Consider the following 26,707-nt stretch of genomic DNA (forward strand, 5'->3'; position numbering starts at 1 on the left):
TTACAGGATACAAGAGCAGTTCTAAGAGAGTTTTCATCAAAAAAGATGAAAGATCACAAATAGACTACCTAGCATCCATTACACCTCAAGGACTGGAAAAACAATCAACTAAGCTAGTTACAAAGTTAGTAGGAAGACGGAAATGATAAAGATCAGAAGAAGTAAACAGAAGATAGAAAAAATAAAGAGATCAACCAAACTAAGAATTTTTTTTAAAGGTAAATAAAAATTTACAAACCTTTAGCTAGACTGATTAAGAAAAAAATGCAAAGACTCAAATAAAATCAGAAATGTAATCAGAAATGAATTGAAGAGGTAACAACTGTTACCACAGAAATACAAAGGATTATTTAAAAACTACTACGAACAATTATATGCCAACAAATTGGATAACCTAAAAACTGGATAAATTCCTAGACACATGCAACTTGCAAGACAGAATCAGAAACTCTGAACAGAGCAAAAACAAGTAAGGAGATTAAATCGGTGATGAATCTACCATCAGAGAAAAGCCTAGGACCTGACAACTTCACTGCTGAATTTGATGAAACATTTAAAGAGGCAATACCAGTTCTTCTCGATCTCTTTCAAAAAACTGAAGTAGAGGAAATACTCCCAAACACATTTTACAAGGCCAGCATTACCGTGAACCCATTGCCTGAGGAGAGCACTACAAAGAAAAAAAATTACAAACCAATATCCCTGATGAACATGTATGCAAATATACTCAACAAAATACTAGCAAATTGAATTCAACAGCACATTTAAACAATTATTTACCATGATCAAGCAGGATTTATCACAGGGATACAAGGATGGTTCAACTTATACAAATCTGTAAATGTGTGATCCACCGTATTAACAGAATGAAAGACAAAAACCATCTCATCATCTCAATAGATGCAGAGAAAGCATTTGACAAAATTTAACATTCCTTCACGGTTAAAAACTCTCAAAAATTAGGTATAGAAGGAATGTACCTTAACACAATAGAGGCCTTTATAGGACAAACCCACATCTAACATCATACTCAATGGGGAAAAAAATTGAAAGCTTTCCTTTTAAGATCAGGAATAAGACAAGGATATCCACTCTTGCCACTTCTATTTAACATAGTACTGGAAGTCCTAGCCAGAGCAATTAGGCAAGAGAAAGAAATAAAAGACATCCGAATTAGAAAGGAAGAAGTTAAATGGTCCCTGTTTGTAGATGACATAATCCTATATATAGAAAACCCTAAAAAACTCACCAAAAATCAAAACTGTTAGAAATAAAAAACAATTTCAGTACAGTTGCAGAATACAAAACAACATACAAAAATCAACATACAAAAGCTAGCATTTCTATACACTAATGGCAACCTAACCAAAATAAAAAAATTTAAAGATCCCATTTACAATAGCTACAAAAAATACTTAGAAATAAATTTAACCAAGGAGGTGAAAGGTCTGTATACTGAAAACTATTAAACACTGATGAAAGAAATTGAGGAAGACACAAATGGAAAGATATCCTGTGTTTATAGATTGGAAGAATTAATATTATTAAAATGTCCATACCCCCCCCAAAGTGATCTACAGATTCAGCGCAATCTCTATCAAAATCCCAATGACATTTGTCACAGAAATAGAAAAAAAAAACCCTTAAAATTCATATGGAAGCACAAAAGGCCCCAAATAGCCAAAGCAATCTTGAGCAAAAACAAAACTGGAGGCATCATACTACCTGACTTTAAAAATATACTACAAATATATAGCAATCAAAACAGCATAGTGCTGGTGGAAAAACAGACATATAAACCAGTGGAACAGAATAGAGAGGGCAGAAATAAATCCACACATTTATAGTCAATTAATTTTTGACAGACGTGCCTAGACACATAATGAGGAAAGGATAGTCTCTTCAATAAATGGTGTTGGGACAACTGGATATCTACATGCAGAAAAATGATAGGAGGCCCTTATCTCATACCATATACAAAAATCAACTAAAAATTGATTGAAGACAAACATAAGATGTGAGACTCTAAAACTTCTAGAAGAAAACATATGGGGAATGCTCCATAACATTGGTCTGTGCAATGATTTTTTGGATATGAACCCCCCCAAAAGCAAAAAGACAAAAATAGATAAATAAGATTCCATGAAACTAAAGAACTTCTGCACAGCCCCCCCCAGAAAAATCAACAGTGAAGAGACAACCGATAGATTGGGAGAAAATATTTGCAAACCATACTTCTGTAAGTGGTTGATATAAAAAATACATCAGGAACTCAACTCAATAGCAAGAAAACAAACAACCCAATTAAAACATGGAGAAAGGACCTTAATAGACATTTCTCAAAAGAAGACACATTGCCAACAGGCATATGAAAACTTGCTTAATGTCATTTATCATCAGGCACATGCAAATCAAAACCACACCTGTTAAAATGGCTGCTATCAAAAAGGCAAAAGATAACAGGTGTTGGCAAGAATGTGGAGAAAAGAGAATCCTTGTACATTGTTGGTAGGAATGTAAATTAGTGCAGCTGTTTTGTACAGCAGTTCCTCAAAAAACTAAAAAGAGCACTATCATATGATCCAGCAATCCCACTTCTGGGTATATGTTCAAAAATCGGTCTATTGAAGAGATATCTGCACTCTCATGTTCACTGCAGAATTACTACTAAAGTAGCTGAATCAACCTAAGCGTCCATCAGCAGATGAATGGATAAAGAAAATATTACAACTGCACAATGAAATACTATTCAGTCTTTTAAAAAACAGAAATCCTGTCATTTTCGATGTCGATGAACCTGGAGGGCATTGTATTAAGTGAAATAAGCCAGGCGCAGAAAGACAAATACTGCACGATCTCACTTAAATGTGAACTCTAAAAAAGTCAAACTCATCAAAGCAGAGAGTAGAATGGTAGTTACCAGGGGCTAGGGGAGGAGATGGGAGGTAGGAATGGAATTAGAGAGATGTTTGTCAAAGGACACAAAATTTCAGTTAAACAGGAGGGATAAGGTCAGATCTACTGTTCCGTATGGTGACTACAGTTAATAATAAGTGTATTCTGTACTTTATAATTGCTAAAAGAGTAGATTTAAATGTTCCCATCACACACACACACTAAGTAATAGATACGTTAATTAGCTCGAGTTAACCATTCCACCATGTATACATATATGAAAACATCATGTTGTACATCATAAATATATACATTTTGTATTTGTCAACTAAAAAAATTGTAAAAACGAGTATTTAATGCTCATCTCAAAATATAAAAAGCCTGTGATGCAAAGGGTTTCTATGGTGTAGTCGTTACCACGCTGGCCTAACACATGGAAGGTCCTCTATTTGAAACTCAACGGAAACAACAGGTTTCTCTGGTCTCCCAGAATCTGACCGGGAGTGACCGCTTCTTCCCGGGAGTCCAGAGCTGCAAGGAACAAGTGATAATCCCGCCTCTTTTAAAAGAAAGATCGTCATCCTGGGATAGCTGGGCCAAATTAGCAGGCCGCTCTGGGCGGGCGCTCCCCAGCTGGGACGTGCTCGCTTCTCTCCCTGAAAATCTGGAACGTGAAATCTTACAGCACCAGACTTTTCCAGTGTCCACTTTCTCCTGGTTACGTTTTCCCCTCTCCCTCGCAGAGGAATAGCCATCATGCCCTTGCCCTTGGCCATTTTTGAGTAGACTCGCCTTAGGTCGAGTCCTGGTTCCCCATTAATAATCGAGACATTTCCTTTGTTCCGAGACGCAAGAAATGGTGGGTAGTCGCGCACATCTACTCCTGAATAAAGGAAAGGGCAGAAAGTTTTGCGGTAGGTGACGAATGAGCTCAAGTGGTAGAGTACTCGCTTAGCATGTGAGAGGTAGTGGGATCGATGTTGTCACTTGGGGCCGCATGTCCATACAGTACAACGTGGAGAACGGCTTCATTAGTCACCTGTCGAAGAAAACGAGGAAGTACCAGCCATCTTGAATGCTTCACTGGTAAAAGACCTATGGGCATAAAGAAACAGTGCTAATAATAGCCCCTAAAACTTTCAGTGGACAGTACCCATTTTCTAAGTTGTTTTCTCTTTATTCAGAGGAAAGAAGAGATCCCAAGAGGGTGGGATATACCCAATTGTTCCTTTTCTCTCCTTCCTGCAGCTTGACCCAAAATGCCAAAATGCAGCACAGCTCTGGAAAATGCAGGGCAGAGCAGGATGAGTAAAACCCCAGCTTTCTTTCTGGTCAGGGCACTGTAAAGTGGAGTTCCAAGTAACCGGAAAGTCCTGCTGAGAGTGTGGAAAGCAAACCCACAAGTGGTTTGTCAACTCACCGAGTGCACCCCTGAGTTGCGAATATGTAGCTGTAAGGAGCAAAACCAAATACAGAAAACTTATTTTTTCCCAATTTAAAAACATGTTTTGTGATTCTACTTTAGATATCTTGAATAGGCAAATTCATGTAGACAGAAAGAATAGAGGTTGTTGGGGAGAGGGAAATGTGGAGTTATTGTTTAATGGGTACAGAGTTGCTGTTTGGGATGATGAGAAACTTCTGGAAATGGGTAGTGGTGATAGTTGCTCACATTGTAAATGTACTTAATGTCACTAAATTGAACACTTAGAATTTTAAATGTAAAATGGGTTAAGTATATTTTACCACAATAAGAAAACACAAACTCTTGTTCATTCTGTAATTTAGCACATAGTCTCATCATCTGTTTTTCTCCACACCAGCTCATCTGTTCATCCTTCTATTCATTTGACAAATACTTAGAAATGTCTAGATTTATTGTTCCATTCATCAGACATTAATTCAGGATCTCTTGTGTGCCACAGTGTCAAGACTTCTCCCTCAAATGTTTACACCAATATCTTGACAAATACCATAGATCTTTCCTGCACAGCCTCTCCAGAATGTTTTTCTTACCTTTCACTCATGTTTCTCTTGCCCATTCTACCACGTTTATGGAGGACGTAGTCTGCACCACAAAGTATAATGGGCACTGGAGCTACGGAAAGACTCACGCTGTTCACTTCAGAAGCTGACGGAATAAATGTGAATAAACCTCAATTCTTTAATCTATTTATAACTTCTTTCCATTTCTCTTCAATTACAGTCTTCCTGTTCCCAAGCTCTTTGACATCCAACACTAAACACCTTTTTCTTAAATGTTAATTTGGTTATGTAAGCTGTCTGGAATTTTTTCAAGGGTTCTTAAGTCTCAATGTTTTCCCAATCATTATCTCCATGTGCACAGGCATTTCAATCACTACTTCCTTTCATTTTATAAACAGGCACACACGCAAGCAGGTACACATGCACTTGTGCACTACACATCCCAAGTGAACAGGCATGTTTCCTCACACAGGAATTCCTACACCTATGCCGGTTCCTTCAAACTCATGTGCATTCTTCCTCATCTGCATCCTTCAAGGTTCATATTTATCCCTTTACTACAAGCTGATCTTTTAATCCCCATGGTTCTTGTCTGTAATACTTTTGTGATTTTTGCTGTTTTCTTATGTGATGTGAATATGTGAGTTCTATATGATGTAACTTAAAAAGACTTGAATATAAGTATGTGTGTATATATATATAAATCTAACATAAATATATCCTATATATCTTAGAAATCTAAGATATATACATACCTTGAATATCTTAGATATATCTATCTTAGATTTAGGAAGTCTGAGGGTTTCCTCAGTGTAGTGTAGAGGTTATCTCACTCACTTGCCTAACACGAGATGAGGCCCTCAGATAGAAAGACAGATGTTATATAATTATAAAGCGTCTATTCACCGAAGGGACACAACTGTCCTAAATATGTCTGTTTCTGGCCACAGAGCTTCAAAACTTATGAACAAAATGGATAAACCAGAAAGAAAATAGAAAAATCCAATTACAGTTGCAGACATTAACACTCTCTCTCAGTAATTGATAGATTCAGGAGAAAACAAATCAGCAAACATTTTAGAGAATAGAACAACACCATCCACCAATGGATCTAATAGACTGTATAAAGCAAAATCACAATTTATGTAGAAAGCCGAACCAAAAAAATCAAAGAAAAGCAAGATCATATTATAAGTAGGAAATCACGAATGGTCAGAGTGCAGAAAAGTGACATTATTGAAACTGATATTTCTGAAACAGTTACTTAAATAGCAGGAAGACTGATAACGGCGAATCTGTAAGTGAATCTTTCCTTGTCCATATGTATCCTGCTTTTTCTTGAGGTCTGGGCTGGCCAAATGTCTCCTGAAATTCCTGGGCCTACTACAGTGTCTGGCACAGAGCATCTCTCCAGCAAATATGTACTGAATGAGTAGAAAGGAACTGACGGATTCAGAAGAGACCTGCAAGAATAATGTTCAGTATTTGGCAAATCACTGAATGTGGTGTTTGAAGGAGGACAATGAGTCAAAGTTGACTTGGAAATCTAGGCCCAGGAGGAGGTTGAGAATTAGATATTTGGTATATGAATGAATGGACTACTGTGGAGAAAAACAGGCAGAGAGACAATGAGCAGGAGCAGAGAAAAGACTCACCTTTTGGACTCTAAAATAAATGTGCTTGTCAGTTCAGGCTTTGCCACCTAGCATCTCTGGCACCTTAGAAACAATAATTATCTGAGCCTCCATTACATCTAGAAAGTGCACATTAGGATACATCGTTTTGTTGGCGAAATTCAACTGGACTAGGTAAACGCAAGAAATCTCGTAGTATACTTAATAGCACACAAGAAAAAACAAAGGGGTAAAAAACAAAGAGGGTGCCATTATAAGTATTTTGTGTTTTTTTGTAGCGGCAATGTCTTCAGTCATGTAGATGCAAGTGGAGATATGAAGGAAGACAGTAGTATGATCAAGAGACAGGTTTGATGGCTATTTCTTCATTCATTTATCCAGGTGGTCAGTGAACTATCATGAACTGAGAACCTCCTGTCTCTTTTCAACAGAGGAGACCATGGAAAGTGTAAGAGTGACTAAGGTTTCTGAGGGAAGGAAAAGGGAAAAAGAGCAGCAAAAGACAGGTACAATTGATCCTGGTAACGCAGAACCCAGACGGTCCTATGAAATACTGGAAAGGCGTAGACTCCTCTGGTCGTGGGTATGGAATCTTCCTAGTGCAGCGTTGATTGATACAGAGTAATTTTCAAGTAGGATTGATTGTAGTTTTTGAAAGCTGAAACCGTAAAGTAGGTGGGAAATACACTTCGACAAAACGGATGTTGCCCAAACTCAACTGTAAGCCGTCTTAGCGCAGCAGGCAGCGCGTCAGTCTCATAATCTGAAGGTCCTGAGTTCAAGTCTCAGAGAGGGCATCACTTTTGCCAAAGAAGTTGGATACACTAAATATCGGAACGCAAATGCTATATAGCAGATAAGGATTTGAAGACTGACCCAATGTTTGTAGAAAATCGAAACATAATTTAAGTTTTCTTGTTTTTTCGACTTTCCAGTGGTTTGAGTAAAATGAGTGGTGAAAACAGAAGAGTAGATTACACCAGAAACTACAAGCTATGTCATACAATTGGTCTTTCTAGCTGACACAGGAAGCAGGGGAAATTTCTCTTCCAACTTCCCGCTCTCAGGGTCACCTCACACTAATTATTGGGTGGATGGGTGAAGTCATTTATTCTTTTAATCATCCAACAAATATTTCTTGAACACATATCTTGTTAAGAGACTGGGGTCAAGAGTGAATACAACGCAAACATTCCTACCTCTGTGAAACTACATCCTACTTGAGAGGAGTGGGGTGAAAGTGTATTCAGCACAAATATTCCTACTATTGCAAAACTACATCATACTTGGGAGGAGTGGGGAGAAACAGACAGGAAACAATCAAAAATATGTAAGACGTGATTTGACGATGTCTACTGTGAGGGAATCGCTAGGCAGTAAAGGGTTTGGGAATGTGGAGGTGGCACATTCAGCTTTCAGGAGGACGATCAGGGACTTTGTCACCTTGACAACTTTAGCCTTGCCTTCTTCTAGCCATCTTGCCGGAACACTTGTGCCCATGTTTTTCTAACACTGTCATAAGAGTACTTTTACCTATCAAGGCAACTGGGGGTTAGGAGAGCTTTTTGCCCAGAAGGCTAGTTGGCTTCCTTGGAAAACTGATGATACATGAGGACTGGGGTTGTCAATCCCTCGCATGTTTCTTCATATGAAAAATGAGGACTGTGGGATTCTCTGGCTGGATCTCAGCACCTAGAGATGGATCTGGGCAATAGGAACTGCTCAGTATTAGCTACTGCTTTGGTTGCCTTCTCCCTGTGGAAAGCTGGCCTCTCACACTGAATTTGTATCATAGGCACTCATGAGGGTCTTGACTATATCAATATCTGATGGGAGACTTTAGTGCAGTTCTGTTGTCGTAGCTGCTCATTTGGTAGCTAGCATCCAGGTTCTTGTGAACATTAAAATAAAATAAAATAATAAAATAAAATAAAATAAAATAAAATAGATTATGGAGGAATAGAATACAGATACATACTAAGGTATAATTTTCCAGACAAAATGGATTTGGATAAAAGAATCTAATTAAGAATTTGTGCATGGTTCTTTTAAAATTCCTTTGATTTTTTTTTTTTTTTTTTTTTTTTTGCCTGTTTCTCAAGTCTCCAATTTTTGTCACCCTTCTCCCATCAGGTCAGAGAGATAGCCAATGGTCAGAAGCAATCTTCCAGCAACTGCCGTAGCGCTTTCTCCTGCCTGCAGATGCTTCTTTTTAGTCAGCCTTTATGGGAAGTAGCAGCACCACCCGTTCCCAGAGAGCAAGCTCTGGAGTAGCTGAGCTAACCCCAGTTGCTAATCTGAGCTAATCCCAGTTACCCCAGTGGATTTACAGATTGAGGGTAGAACCCAGCAGGGTTCTCTTCTTGGAAAGAATAGGCTTCCCTCTAAGGTTTCACATAGATACTGGGTGAGGAAACAGCCCTAAATGGCTTCAGAAATTGAATGCTCTTTGGGCAAAGCAGGAAGCCCTGCTGTGGAAGAGCATCATTTGAGCATAAATCAGGTTATCAGGACAAACAGAGTGTTCAGGAGGTCTAGATGGTTAAGCAGAGAGCCTCATCAGAATATCCGTGGTGAAGAGAAACAATCTTGTTGGGAGAAGGATAACCATAATTGGGGACTTAGAATAAAGGCTAAAAATGATTCAAAGAGAATGCAAAAAGAATCAGGCACAAATCTTTACTATATTCTGTTGTGCAAATCTCACCTTACTATGTGTTTGTATTCTATTCGTCCACAATCTTTATTTTATTTTTATGTTCACAGAGACTTGCTGGTTCCAACTAAATGAGCACAACAGCCAGTGACAACAGAACTGCACTTAAATAGTCCCTCATCAGCTCTTGAGAGCAGATTCCTTAAGGTGAACAATATTCCACATAGAAGGACTTTTCAGCAGTATGCATTAGAAATGGAAGTGAATGTTTATTATTCTTTATATAAGTTGGTTGATATGACTTTTCAGCTTCCCTCAGTAACATTATCTAAATTTTGTAGATGACAGTAAAGCTCAGAGGAGTTAAACCATTTTCCTCAAATCACCTAGCTTTAAACAGGAAAACCAGATATGAAAAGCAGATTTCTGTCTAAATTAAAAAACAAAAACAAAAAAACTTGAGCTCTTGCTTTACCCTAGCACATAGTCTCGCCATCTGTTTTCTCCACACCAGGTCATTCATGTAACATTCATTCACATAACAAATACAAATAAATGAGCGGATTCATTAATCGGCTATTAATTCAGAATCTCTTTTGTGTCTACCACACTAGGCTCAAGACTTCCCAGTGTCTTTGTCTCCTCTCCCTCAAATCTCTCCACCCAATGTCTTGACAAATAAAGTAGATCCTTCCTGCACAACATCACCATAATCTTTTCTTCCTTTTCTTTCACCTCTGTCATCATTCATGCTACAGTGTTTATGGAGGATGTATTCTGCAGCATGAAGTGTGGTGGGCACTAGCGCTGCAGAAAGACTCCTGCTGTCCACCTCAGGTGCTGACGTGATAAATGTGGGTAAACCTCAATCCTTTAATATCTTTATGACTTCTTTCCGTTTCTCCCCAGTTCCTGTTTTCTCATGTTCAAGCTCTGACATTCAAAACTAAACACCTTTCTCTAACATGTTGCTTTAATTATTTAAGCATTCTGCCTGGGATATTTTCAATTAGTCATGGGATTTTTCATAAAACTCTCCCAATATATCTCCAAGTGGCCAGGCTTTTCAATCACTGCTTCCCTCCATGTGTATTTCACACACACACACACACACACACACACACACACTCTCCACTTAAATTGAACAGGTTTATTTCTTTACACACGAATTCCTACAAACAGCCCGGTTTTCTCCACCATATGTCCACTCCTTCTCTGCATAGCTCAATTTTGATTCTTACACTATATTTTACATATTCTTACACTCTGATATGATCTTGTCTCTTATTCTTTATGGCTCTGCTCTGTAATTTTGTTGTTGTTGTTCTGAGATATAGTTGGACATGTAACTTGTACATGACACACCTTAGCAAGGAGGCAACCTATATCTCAGATGTAAGTGAAAGAAGCACTCTCCAGGGGTTTCCTAGGGGAGTGGTCAGCACGCTGGCCTCATTGGTGAAACGGCCTAGTTACGAAAACAGCAGGAGCTTTTTGCCTTCCAGAAATCTGGACCATCTCACAACCCCCAGACAGTCTCAGCTACAAGGAAAAGTGATAATTCCATCCCACTTTTATAAACACACACACACAACACACACACACACAGACACACACATAAAATCATTTAATCATTTTTTAAAAATCTCTGACACTTTAGCTGGGCAGGTCTAGACATGTCCTCCTTTGCTGGGATGTGCCTTTTTCTGTCCCGGAATACCCTAAACTTGACATTTTGGCAGCACGAGTTTTCCCTTTGTGACTTTCTCCTTGTTCCCTTTCTCCTCCTTCTTTGCAGAGAATGAGTAGCCACTGCGCCTTGCCCTGGGCCATCAGTGAGAAGATCTGCTCTTAGTAGAGCCCTGCTTTCCCGCTGAAGGCCCTGAAATCCCCTGTGTTCCAGGCCACCCACTAAGGATCAATAAAGCTCTCCTGACGTGGGGAGTTAGCTCAAGCGGTAGAGCGCTTGCTTAGCATGCAAGAGGTAGTGGGATCGATGCCCACATTCTCCAAGCTTTATTATTTGGACCTTGGGCCTCCAAACACTCAAGTATCCAAACCCAAGTTAGTGTCTGAGAGCAGGATGCTGCTTTGGTTCAAGACATAGGAGCAGCAACAATACAGGGCTGGTGATGGCTCCCTCCTGGCATTCAGTATAGTGTAGAGATCTACTGTGTAATTCATTTGCTGTTTCTTCAAGGAGCTGTGAAACCAAGGGACATATACAACTGCTCCTTTCTCCCTGTTTCTGCCTGCAGCTTGGTCCTAAACGTCAGACAATCGTGAAACGTGCAGGGCAGAGCCACCTGGGTAAACACAGCCTCGGCTTTCTGCTCAGGGGACTGAAACCAGGATGTGTCAAGTAACTAGAATGTGCCTGGACAGATACTGTAGAAAGCAAACCCATAAAGTTGTTCATGAGCTTGTGGACACACCTGCCAGCTGTGAATAAGTGGCTCTAATCCCAAACAACTTACCTACAAAGAGCCTGAGAGCTGAGCTGCGCAATGGCCCACTTTCCAGTTCTCACTGAAGCTGCACACACTCCGGAAATCTCTGAACAGTAGCGTAAAGGCTTTGCAAATAGAGTTATCTTTGAAACAACAACACGTGGAAGGCTGGTTGGTACTTGGAACTTGAATACAAGGCAATTTTGTGCCTGCAAAAACAAAAATAGCAATATTATTCTTAAGATTTCAACAAAACACAGTGTCTCATCACATAATCCAAAGAAGTCCAGGTTACAAGCCCCAAAATCTTCGGCATTATGAAAAAAACAGGGAGATCTTAATTCACATGGCAAAGAGACTCCTCGAATAACAATACTGAGAGGACACAGATGTCAAAATCATCTGACGCATACAGTAGAGCAGTTATGATAACAATGCTCCTAGAATTAGGGGATAACATTCGTGAAGTGAATGGAAAGTTGGAAAGTCTCAGCAAATATCTGGAATATATAAACACCAATTTTAAGCTTAAGAATTTAAAAAAATGTATTAACCAAAACTCTTAGGGGAAATAAAAAGCTTAACTGGATGATCTCAATAACAGAATGCAGATGACTAAGAAAAAGTCAACGAACTTGAAAACAGAACAAGAATACCTACATAATCTGAGCTATAGAGAGAAAGGAGTATTTCTGTAAATGAACAGAGGCTCAGGGACAAATTAAAAAATAGCAAATCTAACATTCACATTATTGTAATCTGAAAAGAAGAGGACAAAGAGGTCTTTGTGGGATAAAACTTTGAAGAATTAATGGCTGAAAATGTATCAAATTTGTCAAAAGATATAAACCAGGTTTTTAAAGTTCAGCAAAGGTCAAGCAGGATAAACCCAAAGAAACCCAACCCATTTCAAGACATATCATAATCAAACTGCTGAAAACGAGGAAAGTACAAAACAATCTTGAAAGCAGTCAAAGGAAAATGAAAAAGAAACTACCATATGAATGAGTGTAGATTTCTCATCAGGAACCATAGCGGCCAGAAAAAAATGTCATAATATTCAGTAAGTAACAAAAGAAAAAGACCTATCAACCCAGAATGCTATGTGGAGCAAAAGTATCTTTCAGATATAAAGGCAAATAAATGCATTCTCATTGGAAGGTAAGTCAATACATTCTCATTCTTAGCAAGAATGCTGGAAAAGAATTAGCAAAGATTTGAGATAAGAAAAGTGATACCAGAAGGAAACTTAGAACATCATCAATGAAGGAACGAAAGCAGAAATAGAAAATGTCTGGGTTGACATAACAGACTGTTCTTCTTCTCTTGAGTTCCTTAAGGTATGTTTGATGATTGAAAGCCAAAATTGTAACTTTATCAGAAGCAGTTGTCATTGTATCGAGATGTACTACATAGATAAGATAAAAGGGTAAGTGTAATGGGACTAACTCTTGATGAAGTTTCTATATTCAACTTGAATGGTAAAATATTGATTCTAAGTATACTGTGAAAAGTTATATATGTATATGGTAATCCCTAGACCACTTACTAACCAGATTGAAATAAACCAAAACAAGATAGACAGAGGAACATAGAAGAATTAAAACAAAGGGAACAAAGGTTAATACATTATTAAATAGATCTATCTAAAAACTTATCTATATTAACATTACATGTAAATGATCTAAATCCTTAATTAAAAACTAGAGATCATCAGAATGTATTAAAAGTAAATATGCTGACTGTAAGAAAGCCACCTGCAATATCAGAATAAAAGTTATATAGCAGATTGAAGGAAAAGAGTGGGAAAGATACCTCATGCAAGCATTAATCAAAGACAGCTGTGGTGTATACATTAAAATCAGACAAAGTAGATTTGAAAGCAGAGAAACTTTTCAGGAATAACGAAGGCTGCTAAATAATTACGATTGTCCATTCTCCAGGGAATACTGTTCCAAATGTATATGAGGACACAGATTTTCAAAACTCATAAACAAAATTAGATAAGCCAGGTAAAAATAGAAATATCCAATTTTAGTTGAAGACACTAAAACTCCTCTCTCAGTCATTGGTAGACTTAGTAGACAACAAATCAGCCAACATATTGGAGAACTGAACCACACCATTCACCAATGGATCTGATCAACTTCATAATGCAAAATAAAAATTTAGCCAGAAAGCAAAGACAAAAATTAAAAGAAAAGTAAGATCATGTTATAACCAGGAAATTAAGAGTGGTCCATCATATAGAAGGGTGCTATTATTGAAAGAGTTTGAAATAGGGACTTAGTTATTTTGAAAGAGTTTTGAAGGCGTTATTTAGCTGGAAATGACAGAAAGACTGAAAATGGTGAATCTGGAGGTAGATCTTCCCTCATCTATATTTATCTTGTCTTCTTTTGAGGTCTAGGGTGTCTATACTTCCTCTGAATTACCTGATCCTACTACAGTGTCTGGCACAGAGCATCTCCCCAGTGAATATGTACTAAATGAGTGGAAAGTAATTCATAGATTCAAAAGAGTTGTGCAAGAATAATGTTCATTATTTGGCAAATCATTGAATGTGGTGTTTGAAGGAAGACAATGAATCAAAGTTGACTTGAAAGGTAAGCCCAAGGCCAGACGTGGTGGCTCATTTCTGTAATCCAGCACTTTGGGAGGCTGAGGTGGGCAGATCCCTTGATGCCAGGAGTTTGAGACCAGCCTGGGCAACCCAGTGAAATCCTGTCTCTACAAAAAAAAAAAAAAACAAAAATTAGCCGGGTGTGGTGGTATGCATCTGTAGTTCCAGCTACTCAGGAGGCTGAGGTGGGAGCATCACTGGAACCCGGGAGGCGGAGGTTGTAGTGAACAGAGATCACACCAGTGCCCTGGCAGTAAAGTGACACCTTGTCTTAAAATGAAATGAAATGAAATGAAATGAAATAAAATAAAATAAAATAAAATAAAATAAAATATAAAAGTTAAGCCCAGGCCGGGCGCAGTGGCTCGCACCTGTAATCCCAGCACTTTGGGAGACCAAGGCAGGCGGATCACCTGAGGTCAGGAGTTTGAGACCAGCCTGGCCAACATGGTGGAACCCCGTCTCTACTAAAAATTCAAAAATTAGCGGGGCACCTGTAGTCGTAGCTACTCGGGAGGCTGAGGCAGAAGAATCACTTGAACCCAGGAGGCAGAGGTTGCAGTGAGCCAAGATTGTGCCACTACACTGCAGCCTGGGCAACAGAGTGAGACTCCAACTCAAAAAAAGTTTTTAAAAAAATTTTTTAAAAAGTTAAGCCCAAAAGGTAAGTAAAGAGGAGGTCTGGAATTAGATATTTGGTGTATGAGTGAATGATCTAAAGTGCAAAAGAATGGGCAGAATAACCGTGAGCTGGAGCAGAGGGAAAAAAATCACATGCAAAATCTAAAAATATCTGCTTCTCAATTCGGGCTTTCCCACTTAGCAGCTTTGGCACCTTAAAAAAACAAAAAACAAAACAAAACAAAAAAACACTTGACCGGGCACGGTGGCTCACGCCTGTAATCCCAGCACCTTGGGAGGCCGAGGCGGGCAGATCAGGAGGTCAAGAGATAGAGATCATTCTGGCTAACACGGTGAAACCCCGTCTCTACTGAAAAAATACAAAAAAATTAGCCGGGCATGGTGGCGGGTGCCTGTAGTCCCAGCTACTCGGGAGGCTGAGGCAGGAGAATGGCCTGAACCTGGGAGGCGGAGCTTGCAGTGAGCCCAGATCGGGCCACTGCACTCCAGCCTGGGAGACAGAGCAAGACTCCGTCTCACAGAACAAACAAACAACAAACAACAACAACAAAAACGCACTTAGCCTATCTGATTCTCTATTACTTCTAAAAAGTGCATACTAAGGCATAATTTTGTTGGCAAAAGTCAATCAGACTACATCAAGTAAACTCCCTAAGTCTCCTAGTATAATTTATGGCACAAAAATATGAGGAAAAACAGGGAGGATATGATTAAAAGTTCAGTTTGTATTTTTTGTTGAGTGAATGTCTCCAGTCATAGAGATGCAAGTGTAGATACACAGTAAGAGTAGTATGAACAGGAGACACCTTGGAAGGCTATTTCTTCCTTCATTCATTCAGTGGGTCACTCAATGAACTATCATGAATTGAGCACCACCTCTGTTTCTTATCAACAAAGGAGACTACGGAAAGGAAGAGTGACTAAGATCTCTGAAGAAGGGAAAAGCTAGATGACTGGGCCACAAGAGGAAAAAAAGCAGCAAGACAGGTACAATTGTGTCTGGTCCCTCAAGCCAGAAGGTCCTATCATTATGTGAATACTGGAAACGGGTGGACTCCACCTGTCCTGAGTGGGGAATTCTTCCTGTGCAGCATTGACTGATAAGGAGTGATTTCCAAGTAGCATTGATTGTGTTCTTTAAAAGCTAGGAATTGACAAAGCAGCAGTGCGTGGGAAATGAGATTTAATAATCTGGATGTCACCTCTTAGGAACAGTTGCTCTCTTAGAGCAGCAGGCCACCTGTCAATCTCATATTCTGAAGGTCCTGAGTTTGAACATGAGACAAGGCACAGCTTATGCTGCTATTTCCATTAAGAGAAATGAAATAGGTGTGATAAATAATGGAACACAAGTGCTATGAGATAATGATTTCAAGACAGACCAAATATTAGCTTAAAATTTAAAAGTGAGTTTTCTTTTCTTTTCTTTCTTTCTTTCTCTTTCTTTCTTTCTTTCTTCCTTCCTTCCTTCTTTCCTTCCTTCCTTCCTTCTTTCCTTTCCTTTCTCTTTCTGTCTTTATTTATTTTTTCCCTCTTTTGGCTTCTCAGTCGCTTGAGTACAAGGCATGGTGAAGGCATATAAATTACACCAGAAACTGCAAGCTATGTCATATGTCTACCTCTCTAGCTGACAGGGGAGGCAGGGGAAATTTCTCTTCCAATTGCCTGCTCTGAAGGTCATCCAAACATAATTATGGGGTGGGGTGGGTAAAGTCTTTTATTCTTTTAATCGTCCAACAGATAGTTCTCAACACATATCTTGTTAAGAGACTGTTTTGGGTATAGCAATTCGCAGTGAATAAAATACAGATATTCTCACCTTTGTGATACTATGTCAATGTTGGGGGGAGTGGGGAGAAAGAGACAGAAGCAAAAAAGAAAAATAAACAAGAAGTCATGTGATGTTATCTACTGGGAGGGAGTCATTAGGCAGTAAAGGACTCGGCAGTGTGGAGGTGACACATTCACTTTTCAGGAGAAGAATCAGGGAAGTTGTCACCTTGAAGATATCATTTAGCTTCCCTTTCTTCCAATAGTCTTTCTTTACATGGGAGATGAGGACTCTAGGATTCTCTGGCTGGATCTCAGCACCTAGAGATGGATCTGGGCAACAGGAACTGCTCAGTAAGCATTACCTACTGCTTTGGTTGCCTTCTCCCTGGCCTCTTGGATTGAGCTTGCATCATACGTGTTCAGTAGGAACTTGCTTAGTGGATTTACAGGTTGAGGTTAGAACTCACCAGGATTCTCTTCCTGGAGAGAACAGGCTTCCCTCTAAGGTTTCATATAGACCCCGGGTGAGGAAAGAGCCCTAAATGGCTTGAAAAATTGAATGCTCTTTGGGCAAAGCAAGAAGCACCACTATGGAAGGGCATCATTTGGGCATATATCAGGGTCTCAGTACAAAGATGAGTGCTCACGTGGTCAAGATGGTTAAGCAGAGAATCTCACCAGAATGTTCACGGTGCAAAGAAATAATCTTGTTGGGAGAAGGATCACAACAATTGGGGAATTAGAATACAGGCTAAGTGAGATTCAAAAATAATACAACAAGAATCAGGCACAAATCCTTTACTACTACCTTCTTTTGTACAAATCCATTTTGCCTAGAAAATCATACCTTACTATGCATCCCTATTGTGTTTCTCCACCATCTATTTTACTTTTTAAACTTTATTTCATTTTTATCATCACAGAAGCTCATTGCTACAAAACAAATGAGCAAATCAGCCAATGGCAACAAAACTGCACTGATCTCTCTCCTTAGACCTTCAGAACATTTTCCTTAAAGGTGAACAATACTCCACGTTCAAGAATTTTTCAGCTCTATGTGCTAGAAACTATACTGACTGTTTATTAATTTTTATGTAAGTTGGTCGATATAGTTTTTCAGCTTCCCCAAGTATTATTACCCTAGTGTTACAGATGACACTGAAGCTCAGAGCAGTTAAACCATTTTCCTTAGATCACATAACTTTAAAGAGGGAAACCGGATATGAAAAAGCAGATTTCTTTCTCAATGAAAAAATCACAAGCTCTTGCTTTAGTCTAGCACATAGTCTTATCATCTGTTTTCTTCACACCAGCTCACTAATGTAACATTCATTCATTTACCAAATACAGATAAATGAGTGGATTTATTCTTGCATCAATCAGATATGAATTCAAAATCTCTTCTGTGTCTGCCACACCAGGCTCAAGACTTGCCAGTGCCTTTGTCTCCTCTCCCTCAAATCTCTCCACCCAATGTCTTGACAAATACTGTAGATCCTTCCTGCATAAACTCTGCAGAATCTTTTTCTTCTGTTTTACTCACCTCCTTCTTTATCCATGCTATGATGTTCATGGAGGATGTTTTCTTCACCATGAAGTGTGAAGGGGATTGAAGCTGCAGAAAGACTCATGCTGTTCACCTCAGGAACTGACACAGTCAATGTGGATAAATCTCAATCCTTTAATATCTTTATGACTTCTTTCTCTTTCTCCCCAGATCCAGTTTTTCCATTTTCAAGTTCTTTGACATTTAAAACTAAAAACCTTTCCCTAAAATGCTGCTTTTCTACCTGGAATGTTTTCAATGAGTCTTTAGCTTTTATAATATTCTCCCAACATATCTCCAAGCATCCAGGCTTTTCAATCACTACTTCCCTCCGTGTATATTTTACACACACACACACACACACACACACACACTCCACTTAAATTGAACAGGCATATTTCTTTACACAGGAATTCCTACAAACATTCCACCCTATACCTACCCTAGGTTTTCTCCACCCTGTGTCCACTCTTTCTCTGCATTGCTGAATGTGTTTTCTTTATTCTTTCACTCTGATATGATCTTTGTCTCTTATTCTTTATGCCTCTTATCTGCATTTTTTTGTTATTATTGTTCTGCCATGCAGTTGGATATGTAACTTTTACATGACACACCTTAGCAAGAAGACAACACATGTCTCAGATGTAAGTAAGAAAAACACTCTCCAGGGATTTCCTGGTGTAGTGCTCAGCACCCTGGCCTCATTCCTGAAAGTCCCTCGGTGTGGAAAAAGCAGGAGCTCTTTGCCTTCCAGAAATCTGCATCATCCCACAGCCTCAGCTACAAGAAACAAGTGACAATGCCATCTCTTTTCTTTTAAAAAAATCATTTAAACATCCTGAGATATCTGTGACACATTAGCTGGGCAGGGTCCTTCTGTGGGACATGTCATTTTCCGTCTCAGAATATGTGAAACTTGACATTTTGGCAACACCAGAGTTTTCCCTTTGTGACTTTCTCCTTGTTCCCTTTTCTCCTCCCTCCTCACAGAGAATAAGTACCCACTGCACTCTTGCCCTGGGCCATCAATGAGAAGATCTGCTCTTAGTGGAGCCCTGCTTTCGTGGTGAAGGCCTTGAAGTCGCGTGTGTTCTAGACTGCCCACTAAGGATGAAAAAAGATGCTGTGAGATGAAGAAGTAGCTCAAGTGGTGGAGTGCTCGCTTAGCACGTGAGAGGTAGTGGGATTGATGCCCACATTCTCCAGGTTTCACTAGTCGGACCTCAGGTCTCCAGGTTACAGTGGAAAAAAATATGTGTTAGACACTGATCTCAGAAAACAGTAGGTTAGACACTGATCTCAGTAGCAGCCTGGACACTTCTTTGGCTCATTATGTAAGGGCAGCAACAATACGGGCTTGACTAAGATTCTACTGGTATGTGGTATAGTATAGATCTATCGATGTGTAATTAGTTTTCTGTTTCTTTGAGGAGCTGTGATACAAAGGGACATATCCAGTTGCACTTATTCTCCCTGTTTCCTCCTGCAGCTTGGTCCTAAATGCAGCATAATTATGGAAAGCTCAGGGCAGAGCCACTCAGGTAAATACAGCCCCAGCTTTCTGATCGGGAGACCGAAACTAGGAGTTGCCAAGTAACCAGGAAAGAGACTGTGGAGAGCAAACCTGTCAAGTTGTATGTGAACTCCTGGATGCGCCTGTGAGCTGTGAATAAGTGGCTCTGATCAAAGACAACTTATCTAAAAAGAGCCTGAGAATCGAACTAAGTGATAGCCTACTTTCCAGTCCTCACTGGCCACTGGGTTGCACATACTCCAGAGTCTCTGAATAGCAGTGTTAAGGCTTTGAAAATAGAATCGACTTTGAAACTACAACACGCAAGGCTGGCTGGTTATTGGAACTTGAACACAAGGCAATCACATGCCTGCAAAAACAAAAATAGCAATATTATCCTTAAGATTTCAACAAGACACAGTGTCTCATCACACAATGCAAAGACAACCCCAAAATATTCAGCATATGAAGAACCAGGACAATCTTAATTCACTTGGCAAAGAGAATCCTCGAATAACAATACTGAGAAGACACAGATGTTACAATCATCTGACACATACTTTTAAACAGTTATTACAACAATGCTCCATGAATGAAAGGATAACACTCTTGAAGTGAATGGAAAGTTGGGAAGTCTTAGCAAGTATCTGGAAGCTCTAAACACTGATTTTAAACTTAAAAATTAAAAAATGTATTCATCAAAACTATTAGGAGAAAAAAAGCTTCAATGGGTTATTTCAATAACAAAATTGAGACACTCAGAATAAAGTCAATGAACTTGAAAACAGAACAAAAATACCAACCTAACCTGAACAATAGAGAAAAAGGAGTGCTTTTGCAAATGAACAGAGCCTCCAGGACAAACAGAAAAATAAGAAACATCTAACACATCATTGTAATCCTGCAGGAAGAAGAGAAAGAGGTCCTTCAGAAAGAAAACTCCAAAGAATTAATGGCTGAAAACATATCAAATTTATCAAAACACTTTAGAAGTTCAATAAATGTCAAGTAGGTTAAATCCAAAGAAATCCATACCCAGACACATCATAATCAAACTGCTGAAAACTAAGGAAAACCATAAAAATCTTGAAGGCAGCCAAATGAAAATAAAAGGGAAACTGCCACTTGAATGACTGTGGACTTCTCATCAGAAACCATAGGGGCCCAAGGAAACATTTACTAAATACCAAAAGAAAAGACCTGTCAACCCAGAATGCTATGTAGAGCAAAAATATCTTTCAGACTAAAGGTAAATAAATACATTCTCACAGGAAGGTAAACTGAGAGAATTCATTGCTGGTAGAACTGCTGGACAAGAATTAGCAAAGATTTAAGATGAGAAAAATGATACCAGAAGGAGACAGGACACCATCAGTGAAGGAACGAAAGCCGAAATAGAAAATGTCTGGGTAGACATTACAGACTATTATTCTTCTCTTGAGTTCCTTAAGGTATGTTTCATGATTGAAAGCAAAAATTGTAACTTTATCTGATGCAGTTGTCATTGTATCTAGATGTGCTACATACATAACATAAAAGGGTAAAGGTAAAGGGCCTAACTGCTGATGAAGTTTCTATATTCAACTTGAATGGTAAAATATTGATTCTACGTATACTGTGAAAGGTTATATATGTATATGGTGATCCCTAGACCACTTTAGGAACCAGATTTAAATAAACCAAAATAAACTAGGAAGAAGAACATAGAAGAATTAAGACAAGGGGAACAAATGATTAATAAATTATTAAAAAGTAGATCTATCGGCTGGGCACGGCGTCTCACGCCTGTAATCCCAGCACTTTGGGAGGCCGAGGTGGCTGGATCACCTGATGTCAGGAGTTTGAGACCAGCCTGGCCAGCATGGTGAAACCCTGTCTCTACTAAAACTACAAAAAATTAGCCAGGCATGAAGCCGGGTGCCTGTAATCCCAGCTACTTGGGAGGCTGAGACAGGAGAATCACTTGAACCTGGGAGGCAGAGGTTGCAGTGAGGGGAGATTGCACCGTGGCACTCCAGCCTGGGTGACAAGAGCAAGACTCCATCTCAGAAAGAAAAACAATAGATCTACCTAAAAACTTATCTATAAAAACATTAAATGTAAATGATCTAAAACAATGAATTGAAAACCAGAAATTGTCAGAATGTATTATAAATGAATATGCTGACTACAGGAAAGTCACTAGTAATATACTTATATGTGAGATTAAAAGTTATATAGCATATTGAAAGTAAAGAATGGGAAAAGATATGTCATTTAGGCATTACTCAAAGAAAGCTGTGGTGGATATATTCAAATCAGACAAACCAGATTTTAAATTGTAGAAAACTTCCAGGGATAAAGGGGGCTGTTACATAATTAGAGGTGTCAACACACGAGAGAAATAATGTCCCAAATGCATATAAGGACACAGGGCTTCAAAACTCGTAAGCAAAATTGGATAATCCAGATAAAAATAGAAAAATCCAATTACATTTGCAGACGTTAACAGTCCCCTCTCAGTAACTGATAGATCCAGTAGACAATAAATCAGTAAACACATTTGAGACCTGAACAACATCCATACAGCAATGGATCTAATCAATCAACTTTCTACAGCAAAATCACAATTTGGGTAGAAAGAAGAGAAAAAAAATAAAAGAAAAACAAGATCATGTTATAACTAGGAAATCAGGAATGTTCAGAGTGCAAAAGAGTGATATATTGAAACTGACATTTTTGAAAGGGTTATTTAGCTGTAAATGACATGACACGGAGACTGAAATCGTAAAACTGGACGTGGATCTTCCCTTCTCCATATTTGTCCTGCCTTCTCTTGAGGTCTGGGCTGCTTGAATCTTTAGAATCTCCTGAACTTACTACAGTGTCTGGCACAGAGCATCTTCCCTGTGAATGTGTACTGAATCAATGGAAAGGAATTGACAGGTTCAAAAATGTTGTGCAGGAATAATGTTTACTATTTGACAAATCACTGGATGTGGTGTTTGAGGGAGAAAAATGTGTCAAAAGTTGACTTGGAAACAAAGCCCAAAAGGTAAGTGAAGGGGATTTGGGGAATGAGATATTTGGTGTGTGAATGAATGGGGTGCTGTGGAGAGGAGTAGGGAGTAAGATTGTGAACTGGAGCAGAGAAAGAATCACGTTTTAAAATCTAAAACATCTTCTCAGTTCAAGCTTTGACACTTAGCAGCTCTGGCACCTTGGAAACAAAACTTATCTGAGGTTCCATTACTTCTAGAAAGTCCAGATTAGGACACATAGTTTTGTTGGTGAAACTCTGTTGGACTACATGAAGTAAATTCAATAAATCTCTTAGTATAATTAATGGCATACAAGATTTGCTTTACACTTTTTGTAGCAGGATTGTCTCCAGTCGTGTAGAGGCAAGTGGAGATAGAGAGTAAGACACAGTAGTATGGACAGGAGACACCTTTAAAGACTATTTTTTCATTCCTTCATTCGTTCAGTTGGTCAGTCAGTGAACTATTATGGACTGAACATGTCCTGTGTGTCTTTTCAAAAAAGGACACCATAGGAGGTGTAAGAGTGATTAAGATCTCTGAAGGAGGGAGAAGTCAGATCACTGGGCCACAAGAGGGAAAAAGTCAGCAAAACAGGTACAATTGTTCTTGGCCTCTTGCCTCAAGATGGTCGTCTTGTTAGATGAATACTAGAAATGGGTAGATTCCACCTGTCCTGAGGATAAAATTCTTTGGGTGCAGGATTGGCTGATAAAGAGTGATTTCCAAGCACCATTGATTGTGTTCTTTGAAAGTTAGGAACTGATAAAGCAGCAGTGCTTGGGAAAATAGCACGTGGGATGTCAACTCTTGGGTGAGAACTGCCCTCTTTCTGCAGCAGGCCACACATCAATCTCATAATCTAAAGGTTTTGAGTTTGAACATCAGAGAGGATACAGTTTTTGCTGCTATTTCAGTTGAGGGAAACAAAATGGGTGCACTAAATAATGCAATGCAAGTGCTATGAGATAACAGTTTGAAGACTGACTCAACATTAGCTTAGAATGGAAAAGTGATTTAGGTTTTTTGGGGTTTTTTTTTTTTGTTGTTGTTTGTTTGTTTGTTTTTTGGCTTGTCAGTGGTTTGAGTAAAATGAGTGGTAAAGGGATATAGATTACAGAAGAAACTGCAAGCTATATCATATAATTGGTCTTTCTCACTAGCTGATGGAAGAAACGGGAAATTTTTTGTCGAGCTTTCTGCTCTCAAGGTTACCCAATTGTAATTATGAGGTGAGTGGGTGAAGTCATTTATTCTTTTATCCTACATGTATTTCTCGAGCACGTATCTTGTTAAGAGACTGTTCGGGGTACAGCCATTCAACAGTGAAAAAACGCATATATTCTTCACCTTTGCGAAGCTACTTTCTAGTTGATAGGGGTGAGGAGAAACAGATCAGAAGCAAACAAGAAAAATACATAAGATGTTATGTGACAACGTCTACTGGGAAGGAATCCATAGGCAGTAAGGGACTTGGGAGTGTGGAGATGGCCCATTCAGAAGCTTTTAGGAGCGGAATCTGAGAAGTTGTCACCTTGAAGACATCCATTACCCACCCTCCACCCTCTCCCCACTCCCCACTCCTGCTCCTTCCTTCAATCATCTTTCTTCACGTGGGAAATGAGGACTGTGGGATTCTCTGGCTGGATCCCAGCACCTAGAGAGGGATCTGATCAATAAGAACTGCTCAGTAAGCATTACCTATTGCTTTGGTTGCCTTCCCCTTGCGGAGTGCTGGCCTCTTGGATTGAGCTTGCATCATAGGTGTTCAGTAGGAGCTTGCTTAGTGGATTTACAGGTTGAGGTTAGAACCCACCGGGATTCTCTTCCTGGAAAGAACAGGCTTCCCTCTAAGGTTTCACATAGACTCCGAGTGAGGAAAGAGCCCTAAATTGCTTGAAAAATTGATTGCTCTTTGGGCAAAACAAGAAACCCTCCTATGGAAGGGCATCATTTGGGCATACATCGGGGTCTCAGTACAAAGATGAGTGCTCAAGAGGTCAAGATGCTTAAGCAGAGAATCTGACCAGAATGTTCGTGGTACAGAGAAACAGTCTTGTTGGGAGAAGGATGACAATTGAGGCCTTGGAATATAAGCTAAATAAGCTTCAAAGGGAATACAAAAAAGAATCAGGCACAAATCCTTTACTACATTATTTTGTACAACTCAGTTTTTGCCTAGAAAATCATACCTTACTTTGCGTCCCTATTGTGTTCCTCCACCATCTATTTTATTTTTTTAAGCGTTATTTCATTTTTATGTTCACAGAAGCTTGTTGCTACAACTAAATGAGCAAAACAGCCAGTAGCAACAGAAATGCGTTACTATCTCTCCTCAGACCTTGAAAGCATTTTCCTTAAAGGTGAACAATATTCCACATACAAGGAGGTTTTCAGCACTATGTGCTAGAAATTATACTGAATGTTTCTTAATTTTTACGTAAGTCGGTCAATATACTTTTTCAGTTTCCCCAAGTATTATTACCCCAGTGTTATAAATGACACTGAAGTAAAGGGCATATCACTCTCTTTATTCTGTGTAGGTGTGTCTGCTTACAGCTAAGGATTTCCTAAATTATAGTTTTGTAAACATTAGTTCTAAATCATTGTGATCACTTGAATTTTGAAAATGTCAAAACCAATCACATTAATGTAATAGAAAATAGAGGTTTGAGGTGCATTGGCTCACTGTTTTATTTACTATGGATCAGTGGAGTAGAAATTCCCATCGCGGAAGAGGGTTCATTCCTGTCTCTCAGCCTCAGCAAAGTTAAACATTTCAGACCTTGCCTGACTTTGGATCTATTGCGCATGCTCTGTCCTTTACCACTATCCAGTCCTGGGGGCATATAGAGCCACTCAGAGCCTTAGAGGTACGTTCAGTGAAATGGAGCCAATCACCATATAGTGTAGCCTATTGTTCGTCTGACCAAAATGCACTATGTTGCGATAGCGTGGATTCTACAGACCCGTGAAGCCCATTTGGACCACAAGACACGCTTTCCACCATGCCTGCACACCTATCCTTCACTCTTCATTGGCTCATGCAGACTTTTGAAAGTATTTAGCAATAAACATCCTACCCCCAAGAAGCTTATGATCTCATGGAGAAGATGGCCAAGCAACAGACAATCCCAACATGGTGAATGCCGCTAAAACAAATGCGTACCTGGATCTCCGTGAGTGCTAGGAGGAAAGCAACCCAAACTCAGAAAAGTAGGAGAGGTGTCAGGGAAGACATTTTCCAGAAGATGGTTTCGTGTCTGACAAAGCCGTGAGACGAGCAAAGAGGAGGTGAAAGGCTCAGCGTTCTATGGGGACATTTCCTTAAGTCCAGTATCTCTAGAGTTGAGTGAGGGAAGCTAAAAGAGAGGAAACAGAAATGAAAAATGGGAGTTCTTGAGAGGCTTTACTTACCCTGCACAAGCCAAGGACAGGTCTGCGGGAAGTAAGCAGATGCACAGTTAGGAAAGCCCATATCAGTAGTCACGACAGAGAAAGATTTGTACACTTTGGAAATCGTAAAAGAATGAAAAGCCCAGGTCCTTATTTCCGTGTTTTCGCCTCTGTTTTTCACGTTCCTCCCGGATTTCAATTTCTTTTTGGAATCTTAGCTCTCTTCGTCATCTGCTCTTGCAGGAACACTAAACTGCAAACGCAACCCTACGATTCAGCGAACTACTACGTCCTGTCAAGATTACTGGGTACAAATACATTTACTTTCGTGTTCTCTTGTGACTTTCTGTATCACTGCCCACAGTTGCTACTGTGAAACAAGCATTAGAAGTCTGTGTAGATTGCTGGGTTCACACACATTTACATTCTTTTTCTCTTGTGAGCTTTGACGTGGCTACACAAAATTGTTACTGTGAAATAAACATTAGAAAGGCCTTTGGCCGGTACGGGGATCGAACCCGCGACCTTGGCGTTATTAGCACCACGCTCTAACCAACTGAGCTAACCGGCCCC

At 39.3% G+C, this 26,707-nt stretch overlaps 1 long non-coding RNA gene and 3 other non-coding genes across 6 annotated transcripts; 2 read left to right on the top strand and 2 right to left on the bottom strand.

Annotated features, from left to right (window-relative positions):
- Positions 1-3,190: 3,190 nt before the first annotated feature.
- Positions 3,191-26,696, bottom strand: LOC129534204 (uncharacterized). Of its 3 annotated transcripts, XR_008680677.1 has the most exons (6): positions 26,459-26,696; positions 25,908-26,100; positions 24,440-24,567; positions 11,649-11,830; positions 4,912-5,026; positions 3,260-3,990 (listed from the first exon to the last, which is right to left on the bottom strand). It is a non-coding gene; the product is annotated as an uncharacterized lncRNA (long non-coding RNA). The 3 variants fall into 3 exon arrangements; XR_008680676.2 differs by lacking the exon at positions 24,440-24,567 and having other exon boundaries at positions 3,191-3,990; XR_010134214.1 differs by lacking the exon at positions 24,440-24,567 and having other exon boundaries at positions 26,553-26,696.
- Positions 7,240-7,312, top strand: TRNAM-CAU (transfer RNA methionine (anticodon CAU)). The gene has a single exon. It is a non-coding gene; the product is annotated as a tRNA-Met (tRNA).
- Positions 11,111-11,183, top strand: TRNAA-AGC (transfer RNA alanine (anticodon AGC)). Its single transcript has one exon. It is a non-coding gene; the product is annotated as a tRNA-Ala (tRNA).
- TRNAI-AAU (transfer RNA isoleucine (anticodon AAU)) lies at positions 26,632-26,705 on the bottom strand. Its single transcript has one exon. It is a non-coding gene; the product is annotated as a tRNA-Ile (tRNA).
- Positions 26,706-26,707: the final 2 nt, after the last annotated feature.

Source organism: Gorilla gorilla, chromosome 5, assembly GCF_029281585.2.
Source record: "Gorilla gorilla gorilla isolate KB3781 chromosome 5, NHGRI_mGorGor1-v2.1_pri, whole genome shotgun sequence".
Classification (NCBI taxonomy): domain Eukaryota; kingdom Metazoa; phylum Chordata; class Mammalia; order Primates; family Hominidae; genus Gorilla; species Gorilla gorilla.